This window comes from Cnephaeus nilssonii (genome assembly GCF_951640355.1).
Source record: "Cnephaeus nilssonii genome assembly, chromosome: 4".
In the NCBI taxonomy this organism is placed as follows: domain Eukaryota; kingdom Metazoa; phylum Chordata; class Mammalia; order Chiroptera; family Vespertilionidae; genus Cnephaeus; species Cnephaeus nilssonii.
Window position 1 is genome coordinate 85041050 of NC_137075.1, and position 14999 is coordinate 85056048.

General features: G+C 39.3%; 1 protein-coding gene across 18 annotated transcripts in view; it reads left to right on the forward strand.

Moving 5' to 3' along the window:
* SIPA1L1 (signal induced proliferation associated 1 like 1) overlaps positions 1–14999 on the forward strand; it is a 333288-nt gene that overhangs the window by 119702 nt on the left and 198587 nt on the right. Inside the window, exon 1 of one of the 18 annotated variants that reach the window (XM_079768718.1) lies at positions 3628–3825. The exons of the other annotated variants lie outside the window; for them this stretch is intronic. The gene's annotated coding sequence lies outside the window, so the exon portion shown is untranslated. Of the gene's footprint in view, positions 1–3627; positions 3826–14999 lie in introns of those variants that run through there. 18 annotated transcript variants of the gene reach the window in all.

Consider the following 14999-nt stretch of genomic DNA (forward strand, 5'->3'; position numbering starts at 1 on the left):
TTGTTAGTGTTTTTAAATATTTTAAATTTTAGTCATTCTATTAGTTGTGTAGCAGTTATCTAATTGTGATTTTAATCTGCATTTCCCTAATGGCTAATGATGTTGAACATTTTTTATGTGCATGCTTGCAGTCATTTACACACACACACACACACACATACACACACACACATACACACACACATACACACACACCACACTTTTGGTGAACAATCTATTAAAGTCCATTTTTAATTGTGTTTTTTTATTTATTTAGTTTTCAGAGGATGTGTGTGCATGTGTGTGTGTGTGTGTGTGTGTGTGTATTCCAAATACACAAATCTTTGTTGCATTTGTGATTTGCTAATATTTTTTCTCAGTGTGTCCCTTATTTTTTCATTCGTAGTAGTGTCTAACTCAGAGCAAGAATTTTTAATTTTGAAGAAGTGCAATTTATCTTCCTTATTTTTTTAGCAGGCTTTGGAGATAATGTCCAATAACTCTTTGCCTATCTCTAGGTCATAAAGATTTTCTTGTATGTCATCTAAAAACTTTAGCGTTTTACATTTTACATGTAGATCTACACGATCTATTTTGGATTGATAGTTGTATAAAGTCTGAGGTTTAGGTTAAGTTTCTTTCTTTTTTTTTTTTTAACACATGGGTGTTGAATTATTCTAACACTATTTGTTCAAAAGATAGCCTTTTCTCCCTTGAACTGCCCTTTGCATCTTGGCCAGAAATCAACTGGCTGTATTAATGGGGGTCAATTTCTCTGGTACTTCCTTTTCCCGCGGTTCCCTTTCTCAGCCATCTAGCCACAAAGATGGGGCTTTAGAATGGGGTGGTGCACTTCCTGTGACTGCTTACATTCTGGAGCACGAGGCAGAAAGACGGAGAAAAAGAGCTACAGAGGTTTGCCCTATACCTTGAGATCACAGCTCCTCTGATTAGAGAGGAAGGTTCCTTTTCCTCATAGGTTTAGGTGGCTGTGGTTCCCTCTACCCACCATTACCTTGAGATTGCCTTGCACTGGGAAGCAAGAGAATAGAGAAAAAAGGAGGAAAATGAGGGATTTCCACCAATCCTTCCAGGGTTAGGAATCCCCTTTTCTGCTTCTCAAGCTAGAATTCAAGGGATTTCTGGATTTGCTCCATTTGTTTGCATCTTGGTGCTTACTTCTAGGAGTCTGCCTGCCTTGAGTCCAGGCTGGGGGATTTTGGAGGAAAAAATGGGGAAGTTTATCACTAGTTTAGTGATTGAATTTTGCTCTTCTCTCCCAGTCAATTTGCTATCATCTTACTTTTCAGAGCCCTCCAATAGCTGCTTCCTATATTCTGTCCAGGCAGTACAAGTGCCTTCAGTGAGAGACGGGACAAGTGGACTTCCTTCATCTTATCCAGAACCTGTGTCCCCTCTATGTTGTTTTTAAATACAAAATTTGGAATAGTGTTTTGGATGAGTTACATAAATCTTGAAACAGTGGGTATTCTGTGGACAATTGTTTCTCATAGACTTTAAAACAAAAGTCATATTATCTTGCCTGAATTGATTTACATTTATAAGTATGAGAACAAAGTAGAAACCTCCTAGTTTTGTGGAAATCCTGTGTTAAGAATACAAAGGGCTCTTTTTCTTGCTCCTCTTCACTAATAAAAAATTAACAATTTGAGGTAAACATTTTAGTGCCATGGTACAAATTTTCATTTAGCACCATCTGATTTTTGGTGCAGAAATGCATTTGGGAAGCCTATAGTCATTCACAATTCTGTTTACCTCGGAGTTTTTATCTTTTGTTACATCAAGAGTTGTCTGATTTTAAGTCCTCAATATCCAGTATTGAGTTGCCTCTGAGATGAGAGTTGATGCATCTTCATTCTGAACCCCTTGTATAAGCTCTAGGAGGAATTAGAGGACTTAGGGAAGTCCAAAAATGAGAGGCTATTGTTAACAGATTCATTCTCTACTGACTTAAAAAAGAAAAGTGGGCTAAATATAATTAATCAGACATTTGGTGAAAAACAAAAATAGTTCAGTGGATTCCTAGTGGAAACAATGCCATGGTCTAGAAATTAGCAAATTAAAGTAATTATTTATCGGAAGAAATATATTAAAAATTAGTGACGGGTGACTCAACTGTAGGTGATCAATCTCTTGGAATCAACCTCAGAAGGCCATGTGAATGTGATCACAGCAGTATATAGGAGCAGGCAATTAGTAAGGCCAACTTTGAGGTAATTAAGAACTCGTTTACTAGTAGCATTTAAATGATAAAAAGTGATGGTAATACATGAATATGGAAGATAGTTGGATAATCCTATTATTCCTTAATAGATGTAACACAATGGTTGTTATTGTTTTCATGCTTTTAGCATCTATTTTTCCCCTGAGTGATCAAGTCTTGAGGACTTGAATATTGCCTCTCCTAGTGCTTGTGCCATGTTATATTATTTAAGACTTATAACATTGGGACGTTTAAAGAACTCTGTGCTAGACCCAGTGCTGAGCAACTTGCCTGGGTTATCCTGTGTCATCCTCATAAGAACTCTGTGAGGCTGGTACTCTTAACCTTTCAGCTACAAAATTGTCCAGTTGAATGGGAATAAATTCTTAACTTTAACCCCTTTGAAGACTTTCCCCACTTTTTTGTTTGTTTGTTTGTTAATCCTTACCCAAGGATATTTTCCCATTGATCATTTAGAGAGAGTGGAAGAGAGAGGGAAAGACAGAGAGAAACATCGCTGTGAGAGAAACACATTGATTTGTTGCCTCCTGCACACACCCTGATCAGGTCCAGGGCCAGGGAGGAGCCTGCAACCTAGGTAAGTGTCCTTGACTGAAATCAAACCCGGGACCCTTTGGTCTGCAGGCCAACGCTCTATCCCCTGAGCCAAACCAGCTAGGGCAAGACTTTCTCCCCTTTTAAGGAAGGGGTTGAGAAGACCAAATTTAATACCATAAACGTTCATTGCAGCATTATTTACAAAAACCAGGATATGGAAACAGCCTAAGAGTTCATCAATAGATGAATGGGTAAAGAAAATGTGGTGTGTAGGCATGGAATATTATTCAGCCGTTAAAAAGAAGGAAATCGTGCCGTTTGTGACAACATGGGTGGACCTTGAGGGCATTATGCTAAGTAAAATGCTCAGACAGAAAGACAAGTACCATAATGATCTCACCTGTATATAGAATCTAGAAAACAGAACAAAAACCAAGCTCATAGACACAGAGAGCAGGTTGGTGGTTGCCAGAGGTGGCAGGTTGGGTGAAATGGGTGAAGGGGATCAAAACGTACGAATTTCTAGTTGTAAAATAAATACGTTCCAAGGATATAATGTACAGCATGGTGACTAGTAATACTAAAAATTGGGGAGAGATCTTCAATGTTCTCATCACAGGAAAATAATACTTTTTTTGTAACTGTGTATTATTGATGGATAACTTAGTGTGGTTATTATTTTGCAATACAGGGTTGGGCAAAAGTAGGTTTACAATAGTTTGTATGGAAAATACAATAATTAATAAATAAGAATACAAGAATAAACAGTTTTGCGTACTCGCAACTGTAAACTTACATTTACCCTACCCTGTATATACAAATATTCAATCATATTGAACATATGAAACTAATATTATGCTATGTGTCAATTATACCTCACTAAAAATTATGCATTTTATGAAGGTAAAGAGCATTTTGACTGGGTATATCGGAGCTTCAAAAATCAAGTACTGGGTTTCATGATTATCCAATTTCAGCCGAAGAAAGAATGGAACAGTCTTGGTTTATGATTCATTATGTCAGCAGAACATTCCTTCTGCCAGTTCTCCCCATGTCAGCTTGGTGTAAGTAGCCTCTTGTAATCACCCCCCTTTTCTTGAGTATGTCTGACTCCATATAATTGTGCTGCAATGAGCTTTGTTAACCCAGTGTCAGGGGACAGAATCCAAAGGAAGGGCTGAAGTTCAAGGCAATAAGAATTTGCTACGTTTTCATATGGATAATTTAGAGTACTAATGCACTTAATCTTTTAAACTTCCAAAATGATCTTACAGAGATGAGTCTTTGTGTTCAAAAGAGATGACTCCTTCTCTCTGTCCTTCCCTCTCACCCAAATTAATTAAGATGCTCTAAACCAGTTGGTTGATTTTATGCTTCTAAGAGAGAATAAGACCCTAAGGAATTGCTCACATCCTGTCCAGATGAATATTTGTGCCTGGATGTGCATGTTTATACACATTTTCCTTTGTGAATGTACAGGCAGCAGCCAAGTCAGAGTCAGCCAGACAACTTGTGTGGTATCCTTCCTTTTTATGAGCAATGCCGGCCAATTGCTAAACTCAGATAAGATCCTCAGAGCTATTTTGCTGTTTTTTCAATAAGTGCCTTCATAGCTATAGGCCAAGGACATTCTACAGTCCTTGGGGGAAAGTCTTAGAAGGTCCAAATTAAGGGCTATCTGTATCAAAATGTCATTCTTTACCTAAATGAAACACTCGCGTAGATAGCAGTTTACCCACAGCACATAGACAAATGATGAATATTTGAGATTCAGTTTTTATTTCTGTTACTAGTTGCTCATATGTAGAGGCATTGGATGTGAAACTGATGTGGGGGTTGTGCTCTGTGGTATCTCACTGTGAAGTTGCACATTCCTCTTTATGAAAATGTCTCCAGATTCACCTTTCATTCACGTTGTATCATACTTTGCAAGAATTTAAAACCAGATTCTATTCTATTCACTTGATTCTATTTTTCAGAAGATTGGAAGATTACATATGTACAAAACCTCTACAGAAACCACGGAAGACCCATCTTAATTGTAATTCCTTACAAAATTTTGTAACAATGTGGTTTAGTTTAAAATGTGCATCCCTATTATGTGGCCTTATTCTTGCTTACCTGGTTTTACTGTCTCATTCTGCCCCTGCACCCAGTTCATTTTCCAGATTGCCACCATAATTTCTTTGCAAAAAACATATCTAACCATGTCACTCTCCTGTTTAAAACATTCCCAGTGCACCCCACAGCCTGTGGGAGAAGGTCCAGGATTATTAAGGTGGCCTTCCAGCCCTCTGATGGGAACCTGGCAACCACATCGTCCACCACTCCCTGCTTTGAACTTGGTACTTCTGTCACCGCAGGGTGCTTGGTCTGTTTCCTCTCAGCACTTTCCACCTCCTTGTTCTGAAAGGTTTTACTCGAGGCATTCCTTCCTTCTGACACCACTGGGTTGGGTAGTGTGCCCCACCTCTGCACTCCTGTAGCATGCCCTGTCACTGTACATGTGACATTGCCTGTCTCACTAAACATGTGACAGAACTGTGAATTCCTTGAGAGCAGGGGACCATGTTTTAATATTCTGTTTCCTCAAGCCTGATACAGAAATAGACACAGATGGTAGTAGATACCATCTTCTGGGTGTGTTCATGCAGCCTTGCATGAATGATGGAGTTGCCTTTGAGGTAGCAAGTGAGTTCCCATCACTAGAGGTGTTCCAGACAGGATCTGAGAGGACTCTATTATTAAGAAGTTACTCTAGCTCTCATTGTTTTTCCCTATTTTATGTGATGCTTTTAGTTAGCTTACTTATTTATTTAAAATTTTTATCTTCAACAATCAAATAAAACCTCCTTAGTAGTTAGCATCATATTTAATAGCTACAAAATGCCTACCAGACACATTAGCACTAACTTTTCCAACAATGCTAGAAGGAGAATGGTAGCATTATTTTCATTTTATAGTGGTAGGAACTGAGGCCAGAGAGAAGTAAGTTAGCCTGCCCAAGGTTTTACACACAGTTAGTAATTATTAGAGCCAGGATTCAAATCTAGGTTTGACTCTAGATGCTATGTACATCTAAAAAACTGATGTTTGTGTAATGACAACGTACAGCAGGAGGTCCCGGTTGTCAGATAGTGGTGACTTGATGTCAGTAGGCTTGTTATTTTGTTTGGCAATAATATTTGGAAATAAAGAAGTGATCTTTTTTAAGGAAGTGACGACAGAAATGGAAATAGATTATTTCATGTTTACTTTCTTCATTTGGATTTTGTTTCTAGCTTTAAACAAAATCAGTACATCGAGTTCAAGTGGAGAAGCTGATCGTGACTTTTCTATAGTCAGTAAGTTTCTGATTCTCCCCACAGATAGGAGCCTTTTCCGCCACCCCACCCCAGCTCTGTGGAGTTTTTCTGTTTATGCTAGGCATAATCCATTGCACATAATCCTGTAGCTGTTTTGATGGTATGAGTAGGAAAGAGTACAAGAGCATTTCCAAAAAAGTAAAATACAAATAATTTATCTCACCTCTTTAGGCAGGTTGCTATAAAACAACTATAGCTTTTAAAAATAAGGTGAGGGGTATCAGAATAAGAATGCTGTTACTTTTCAATCTCAGCGTGGTTCTGTGATAGTAGCCAGGGGTAGTTCAGCTCGCAGAGCCCCCGAGTGACTGTTAGTAACCATTCTCCTGGCTTGCAAAACACAAAGAAGCTTTTGTAAACAGCTTACAGTGTGATGTGTTATTGTTGTTTAACTTCCTTTATTTATTTTTTATTGATTCCAGAGAAGAGGAGGGAAGGAGGGAAGGAGGGAGAGAGAACGAGAAAGAGAAACATCGATTGGTTGCCTCCCGCACGGGCCCCAACCAGGGATCTAACCCACAATCCGGGCATGTGCCCTGACCAGGAATCAAACCTGCCACCTTTTGGTGCACAGGACGACGCTCCAAGCCACTGGGCAACACTGCCAGGGCTGTTGTTTAACTTCTTCATCCCCCTGTGCACTACCCCACACATCCACTCTCCGGGGATTGTTCTGCTGGTCCCACTCACTCTGCCCAGTTAAGCCCCCAGAGTATATCCGATGTATCCAGATGCTTTTTGTGCCCAAAGAAAAAAAATTGGAAAAGATTTATTTGTATTTTAAAGGATGTGGATGTGAGATTTAGATGAAAAAGGGCAGTGAATTGTGAAATATGTTTTAATACTGTAAATTCATTTGAAATTGCTTTTTTGCCAAATCTTAACCATGTATACTTTAAATATTCTCTGGCATCTGCAATGAAATTTGTGTTGACTGGTAAGTAGGAAGGGGGATCTGATTAAACAGGGTTTCATTTTCTCATATAAAAGGTCCTTTAGGAAAGTGCTTCTACCAAGTCATCAGGAAGGACTTAGGCTCCTTCCGATTTTCATCGTCCTAAGCATAGGCCTTCGTCCCTAACCACAGGCCCCTGTTGGAGCTGCAGCAAGGATGTCTGCCAGAGGAGGGGGAAGGGAACGGGGCAAAGGGACTTTGTGGAACCTCCACCCATTGACATTGACTTGAAAGACCTTGGCCACCGATGTCTTCAAGGGGGACCCAAGTGAGATGTGTAAGTGGGCACATTGCCAGCCCAAATAAAACCAGAGTTTTGTGATTAGAGAAGAGGGGGAGGGGAGTGGAAATTAGGTTAGAAAGAGTTGACTTTCTACCACCAAATGCAAACTTTATTTTTGAAGCCATGGATCTAACATAACCATATTTTCAAAGTTTAAAGGGAAATATATTATGTAGCATATTTTAAAGAACTATTTCAGTTTGGGAAATTTTCCCCCCAAAAATTGTTATGTTTTAAAAAAATTCTTAATGTCCTTTTATTACACTCTAATAAGGAATCTTTTAAAATTATAAAGTTATAAATATTAATAAACATGGGCCTAAAAATAGAGCAGGATTGATATTATGCACTTCAGATTAAAGAATTCTTTCATGCCTCTCCTAAAGGGAGCATGATTTAAAAATATTTGTGAAAATCATCCTCTCTTTCTCAGAGTCCGTCCTTTAACTCATGAAAGCTCAGCCTGTCAGGTATTAAAAACTGCTGGGGGCCTGGCTGGCATGGCTCAGTGGATGAGTGTCAACCTATGAACCAGGAAGTCACGGTCCGATTCCCTCTCAGGGCACATGCCTGGGTTGCGGGCTCGATCCCCAGTGTGAGGCATGTAGGAGGCAGCTGATCAATGATTCTCTTTCATCACTGATGTTTCTATCTCCTTCTCCCTTCCTCTATGAAATCAATAAAAAAACAAAACAAAACACAAAACTGCTTGGGGGAGGCTATGTTCACGATCTCCTGGCATATTCTGATGTGCTGTGGTTTTTCTTGCCTCTGGATTTTTTTCCCCGGTAAACTCTCTCCAAAGTTCTGCCTCTACCTTTCAACCTGGGGAAGTTCTATTGCACCTTCAGACTTCACTTCCTTGGCTCAGCCTCTCCTGCCCTGCATCTACTTGAATCAGATTGGTCTTTCAGATGTCTATGCTGCCTACCCTCTCCACCTGCTGCCTCCTGACTGGTTTAGTTGCTTGGGGCTCCGTCCTACTGAGGGTCCTCTTGGTCTTAGCTGCCCGCCTCTCAGAGGAAGTCCAGGGGTGATGGTGTAGAGTAAGTGAACTAGTCCGTGAAAAGCACTCTGAATGGTCCCCAGCCTCCCCATGGGGAACACACATCATGCATATCCATCTTTTTTTACATTTCATTGTAATTGCTTCTGTGCTTTTTCTGGATCGTAGATTGCTTGAGGACAGTTGCCATGTTTTGTTCATTAGAACCCCTGCAGTGTGTTCTCAGTAAATGTGTAATGGATGAGTAAGTGTGAGTGGGTCAGCAGGAAGAGGAGAAAGACCGGAGTCCTTCAGTGTTCACTTCCGTCTACTCAACACGAGGCGGAGAGGTCTGTACATCCCTGATGGAAAGAGCAGGGGACCTTAGCTCTCCCTGTCTTACTGAGTGAGCTGGCCCTTCTGCAGACACCATGGTATAATTTCCAGAATTACCTGTCATTGGAACACTTAATTTAGGAGCTCTGTATTAATTTGCTTTAAGTTTTTCACTTAGTGCTTCTCGAGTATCTGTAAAAGTGAACAAGAATAATTCTTACCTTTAAGTTCCACAGGATAGTGGAGGGAACACCACACACACCCCATCCTTAGTGTGTAAGTGCTTAAGTGAAAGATTATAGGTATGACCAGAGAAGGGACCGGTGGTTCTTATGTTTTTCTTCTTTAAGAGCATTACTGGTAAGTTCTCAGTATGGAAGGTAAGTGCTGTTCTGTAGGCCCCATTCTTTCAGAGATTTTATAAGTTTGTATATATTAATATGTATGAGACACCAGTCTGATGCTAGCAGTAGCGAGGCAAAGATATTGCAATGCCAATATCTTTGACCACTGCCTCCCTGGATGTGACAACACTAATGACAAACCGCTTAGACCTTCTCTGTGAGCTCTGGGCCTGCATCCTTTAAGGTGTCTGCATGGTTTAATATGGCTACTGGAAGCAACACTTTCATATTTTAAAAAGTGGGAGGTGGGAGAGAAAAGAGGTGCAGTTCTAAACAGAGTCAGCTCCCTTTGGGCAATCTGTCTTTGGTTGTTTTCTCAAAACACACATGCTTGTTTTTCATTGGCTAGAGCTTATTCATGTGGACTCACCTGGCTGCAAGGAACATTATGCTGGTAGTCTTTTAGTTAGCTGCCTTGCTTCCCTGAGATAAATTTGGGGTTCTGTTAGGAACAAGTGGAGAGTGGATATTGGGTAGGAACAAGCGGCTTCAGCGATATTGCTTAATACATGTTATTTGAATGAATGAATGAAAGAAACATGGCAGGATCAAGGCTTTTGGTACAGATATTATACACTTTCCATGGTCTAGTTTTTGAACCTTAAAATCAGATTGGTCTTTCAGATGTCTAGAAAATGAACTATTTGGATTTGCTCTGAATCATAGTGTTAGTTTCTCTGTAGGCATTGGTGGTCCAGGCTAGAATTGTAGGCTTATGAGAGGAGATTGGTTTTATAGTGACATTTACTAGTACATATATATGGGCACCTCTGGTATTTTACGTTCCTTCTTAATTAGCAATAGTTTGATTTATTTAAATGGTTTCTACTGAATTACTGTTATTTTGGCTTATAGAAATGGACATATAATTTATGTCATTTTATACTTATAGATGTTTTTACAGGAATTTATTGCTTTATATTTTTCACCTCTGTCCTGGCAATGGTTTTTTTGAATGTAGACACCAAAATTACTAGAACATAATTTCCTAAGTGATGCAGTGTGCTAGTGCCAACCTTATACCACTGTAGTTCCCTTGAAATACATATTTTTTAAATTGTAAAAGTTTTAAGTGTTTTGAAGCTTCCTTAAAATTGAGTATGATAACAGTTTCCAAAATTATCAGCAATCAGTGCTGTAATTATTTCACTGATATTTTGATAGGATATTTATGGTTTTCTTTGATCTTCCGGTTTCTGAACACACATTAAAAAAGAAAACGTTCTTCATTGTTAAAGAGACTATTCTGGCCAGTATGGCCTTGTGAACTTGTGCTTTCTGAAGAGACATGTACTGTGAGGACCCTTCAAAAATAGGTTTTTGTTGGCTTCTTCTTTGGGATGACATTCATGTTCTCTGCATCCCATTGAAAATATGTTCTATTACTTTATTCTATTGTGCTGAGCAATCGGAAATTGGTTTTCCCCAACCATCTCCATATAAAGAATGCCCGCTTTTATTAATTATATGGAGAAGTAGATTCCAGGGTCCCTCAGCTGCAGGATAGCTCTTTTTTCACAGCTGCTATTCTTCCTTTGTGGAGGATGCCAGTTGCTAAGAGGAGGCTTTGTCTGTTGCATATAAAATGAACTTTGTTTGGACCTCCCTCAAGCAACTTCAAGTGCATGAGAGTCCAGCTGGACATTCCTCACCAGATGATAATTTAAATGCAGGTCAAATTTAGAACCCAACTTATATTAGTTTAAAAATAGACAGTGCCTCGAGAAAGCTGACCTCTGGTACATTTTGGGCTTGGGAATCTGATGGGCTATTTCTCATAACTCACCCAGCCCTGTTTTAGACTCTGAAAGGCAGTGTGCATTTAGGCTGGATGAACCGGTGCCCTCATAACTGAGACCCAGTCTTCATACTACACACCACTACCTTCAGTCCATACGCATCATTTCCAAGGAATTCATGGAAGATGAGAGACTGTGCATCATAGAAGGGAATCTGATTTCTGTACATTATTTTATTGGGTGTTTTCCAGTTTGACTAGGAAAGGCTACAGAACGTAGAAAGGAGATCTAACAGGTTAATTTTATGGTAATAAGACCATTGATATATTCTTCAGTTTTAGTAAGATGAGTCAGAAATATTCCTCAAGGGACATGGTAAATGTTGGTAACCCTAATGATGAGAAAGATGAGACTACTGGTTGCTCTGATCTGGGGCTCAGAGTTAGTTTATCCAATGATGTAACTAAACATTTATTCTATGCAAGTGATTAATCAGTTATCAAAATAAGGAATAATTCTTTCATGTCTCAGTTATCACACCCAAGTCTAAGATTTACAGGGAATGTGTTCAACAGAAAAGTTAATAGGGTAAGGTTAGGTGGGGGAGAAGTCTACTATTAACCTTTTGATTGTCAGAGAAGCAAGCATACATTGAACTTGTATGGCTATGTTTGCCCTAAAATCTTGTTCAAGATTGATACAAAATGGTAAGTGTAAAGTTTTAAATACTTGAGTTATTTGACTTCATTAAAAAAGCAACCCTTATTAAGGGAAATTTTTTCTTCATGATTTAAAAAGGTAAAATAAACTTTTTTTTATGCAGTAAAATGTATCTTTATATCTAGACACCTCTTATAGTATTAATGGTTATCATGAATACATTTGCATAACAGTTTATTTGAGGTTTATACCTTTAAACAGTTCGTGTTTAATATTAAGCCTTTTTGGTTCATTTAGCAACACAAAATTATATATTTATTTTGTGACCCTCTTGTATCTGTAATATTACTTTGTACATCAAAATAAATATCTGACCTGCTTATAAGAGGTCAGAGTATATTGTACATATCGTGTGTGTATGTGTGTCCCACGTTATTACTAAAATTGATGTTTTCGACAGAGGGCTAGTGTTAATATTTTTGCATTGCACAAGTAATGTTTGGATATCTCCAAAACTACCATGCCACACTAGCTAGAGTAGATATGTCATACAGCGACACATTTGTGGAAGCACTTATGTATATTTTTCTTTGTTGTATACCTGCTTGGACAAAAGCAAAACACAATAGTAATTTTTCATCATAATAAAAAGTTAAAACTATAAAAAGTAGAATTTTGTTAAAAAAGGTAACAGTAGGGATTGAGTAGCTTCCTAATAATGATGTGTGTAGCTATAGAGAACATTTTCAGAGTTAGTGTTTTAATAGGAATGAAGATGACTGTTCCCAATACTGGGAAGTTTGTTTAACTTAATAACAATAATATTTGTAATAGCTTAATTTTTTATGATGCTCCATAGGTTTCTGAATGCTTATGTAATAACACCCTTTTTGATCCTAAGAGTTATTCTTTAGATAAACAGGGCATTACATTTAAAACCAAAAAGAAATCAAATCCACATAATAGGTTCATTTTTAACCGATTGGAAAGGAACTACCAATTACTAGATTTTCATCAGTCTTTTAATCACTGTGGGTTTTGTTTTCTCAGTAAAGCCTTCACTATAACAGAAAACTCAAGCAAAAAACTAAATGTGGTTCTTGGAAACTCTGAGCTGTCTCTGGGCACAGTTCTCTGAAGTTTAAATTATCATGTTACCATTGGTCAGTAATCATCAGTTGTTCGTTGTTTCTTTGAGTCTCTCCTATGTGTCAGGTATCATTATAGGCTCTGGGGACATTGTATTTCCCCAACCTGACACCGAGCTTGTCTTTGTCTCTTCACCAAGGTAAAAATCCATAACGACAGGTAAATTGAACTTCACATTTGACAAGTGCTCTGGAAGCAGCATAACCCTGTCTTTCCAATAGTATAAAGGAACAACCTGATGTTTTTTTAAAAACAACAACAGCCCTAGCTGGTTTGGCTCAGTGGATAGAGCGTCGGTCTGCGAACTGAAAGGTCCCAGGTTCGATTCCAGTCAAGGGCACATGCCTGGGTGGTAGGCTTGATCCCCAGTGGGGGACTTGCAGGAGGCAGCCGATCCATGATTCTCTCTCATCATGGATGTTTCTCTCTCTCTCTCTCCCTCTCCCTTCCTCTCTGAAATCAATAAAAATATATTTTAAAAAATACACAACACTACAAGAAGCAAGAGGTGGGGTTTATGGGTTACATTTTCCTCAGATGGTACATAAAAGCAAGTTATTTAGAAATATGAGAACGTACCTAATCCCCTCATTTAGTTCAGGGTGTGTTTGGGGTGAAAGTGGTGGAGGAAGAGGCGGGGGATGGCAGAAAGCATTTCTAACAAAGATGAGTGGGAATGATCCAGATTTCGACTTGGGAAGTGCGAAAATATTTCAGCCCCCTACCTCCTCACCCCCAACACACACAGGGAAGCTGAATGTGTTTGACAAGTTGGTGTGGCTGGAGTCATTGGGGGCATGGTGCTGGATTGTAGTGAAGGGGCTTTTAGACAATGTCATGGATTTGTAATTTCATGTATGATGAGGAGCTATGGAATGGCTCTAGGCAAGGGTGTCCTGTGTTTTCCAAAGGCCACTCGGTTGCTATGTTTAGAAAACATATTAATTAAAAGGCAGCATGAGTAGATGTAGGAGGTTTGATCATACAGTCTTTTACTGCTGTTATTATGGGGCATAAGGAGGTTAACTGTTTTCCTTTTTTCCTAAACTACAGCTGGAATTTTTAGTTTTGCATTTTGGATGAGGTTTAGGGAAGGTTCCCTGAAGTCCTGCGGGTTGGTCTTAGTCCTTGCAGTGTGCCCCTGACTTTGAGCAGAGCTTGACACAAGAGAGAGTGCCCAATAAATATTTCTGAACCGACTGATGGCCTGAGAAAAATGCGCTTCTGTTTTCTGCTCATCCAAGGCTGTCGGCACCCGGTGGTCTGACTGTACTTAAACCTGTCTGTGATGACCCGCCAAGGCAGCCAGGTCGGCACAGACTCTTGTTCTTGACAACAAGGTCTTTGTTTGGATCCTTTGGGAAATACCGGTAACTACCAGGGCTGCAGTGCAAGGAGGTGTGCTGGCTTTATGTTTTGTGCTGGCTGCCTCATGGCACAGTACAGAAAGGACTTGGCAGAAAGGAGGGAGGTGAGGCATGCCAGAATATAGGAGCATGGTGTTTTAGTAGCTTGAAAATTTAAAATTTCAGTATAATCATGCTTTTCCACCAGTATAAAGGATCAACTTGATGTGCTTTTTTTTAAAAAAAGAAAAAGCAGTAGCAGTAGCAAGAGGAGGGGTGTGAGGCTACATTTTCTTCATTTTAAAAAATTATATTTTTTTATTGATTCCAGAAAAGAAGGAAAAGGGAGAGAGATAAAAAAAAAAAATCGATGAGAGAGAATCATTGATCAGCTGCCTGCTATACACCCCCTACTGGGAATTGAGCCCACAACCCAGCCATGTGCCCCGAGTCCCAGTTGAGCCGCCACCTCCTAGCTCATAGGTGGACACTCAACCACTGAGCAACACCAGCTGGGCGATCACACAGTTTTAAACTATCATGTATGCGTACAGTTTTATAAAATTTAACACATATTTAGATTCCTGTAACTTCCACCACAATTAGGATTCAGAACAGTTTCATAATCCCAAAACACTCCCTCATACAATCCCTTTATAGTCACTTCTCCTCCCACCCATATCCCACAGCAACCACTGGTTTGTACTCCATTCCTATACTTTTGTCTTTTTTTTTTTTAATATATTTTATTGATTTTTCACAGAGAGGAAGGGAGAGGGATAGAGAGCTAGAAACATCGATGAGAGAGAGACATCGACCAGCTGCCTCCTACACCCCCCCCACCGGGGGATGTGCCCGCAACCAATGTACATGCCCTTGACCGGAATCGAACCTGGGACCTTCCAGTCCGCAGACTGACGCTCTAGCCACTGAACCAAACCGGTTTCGGCTATACTTTTGTCTTTTTGAGAATGTTATTTGACTTAATGAATTCGACTATCATATGGAGTCATATA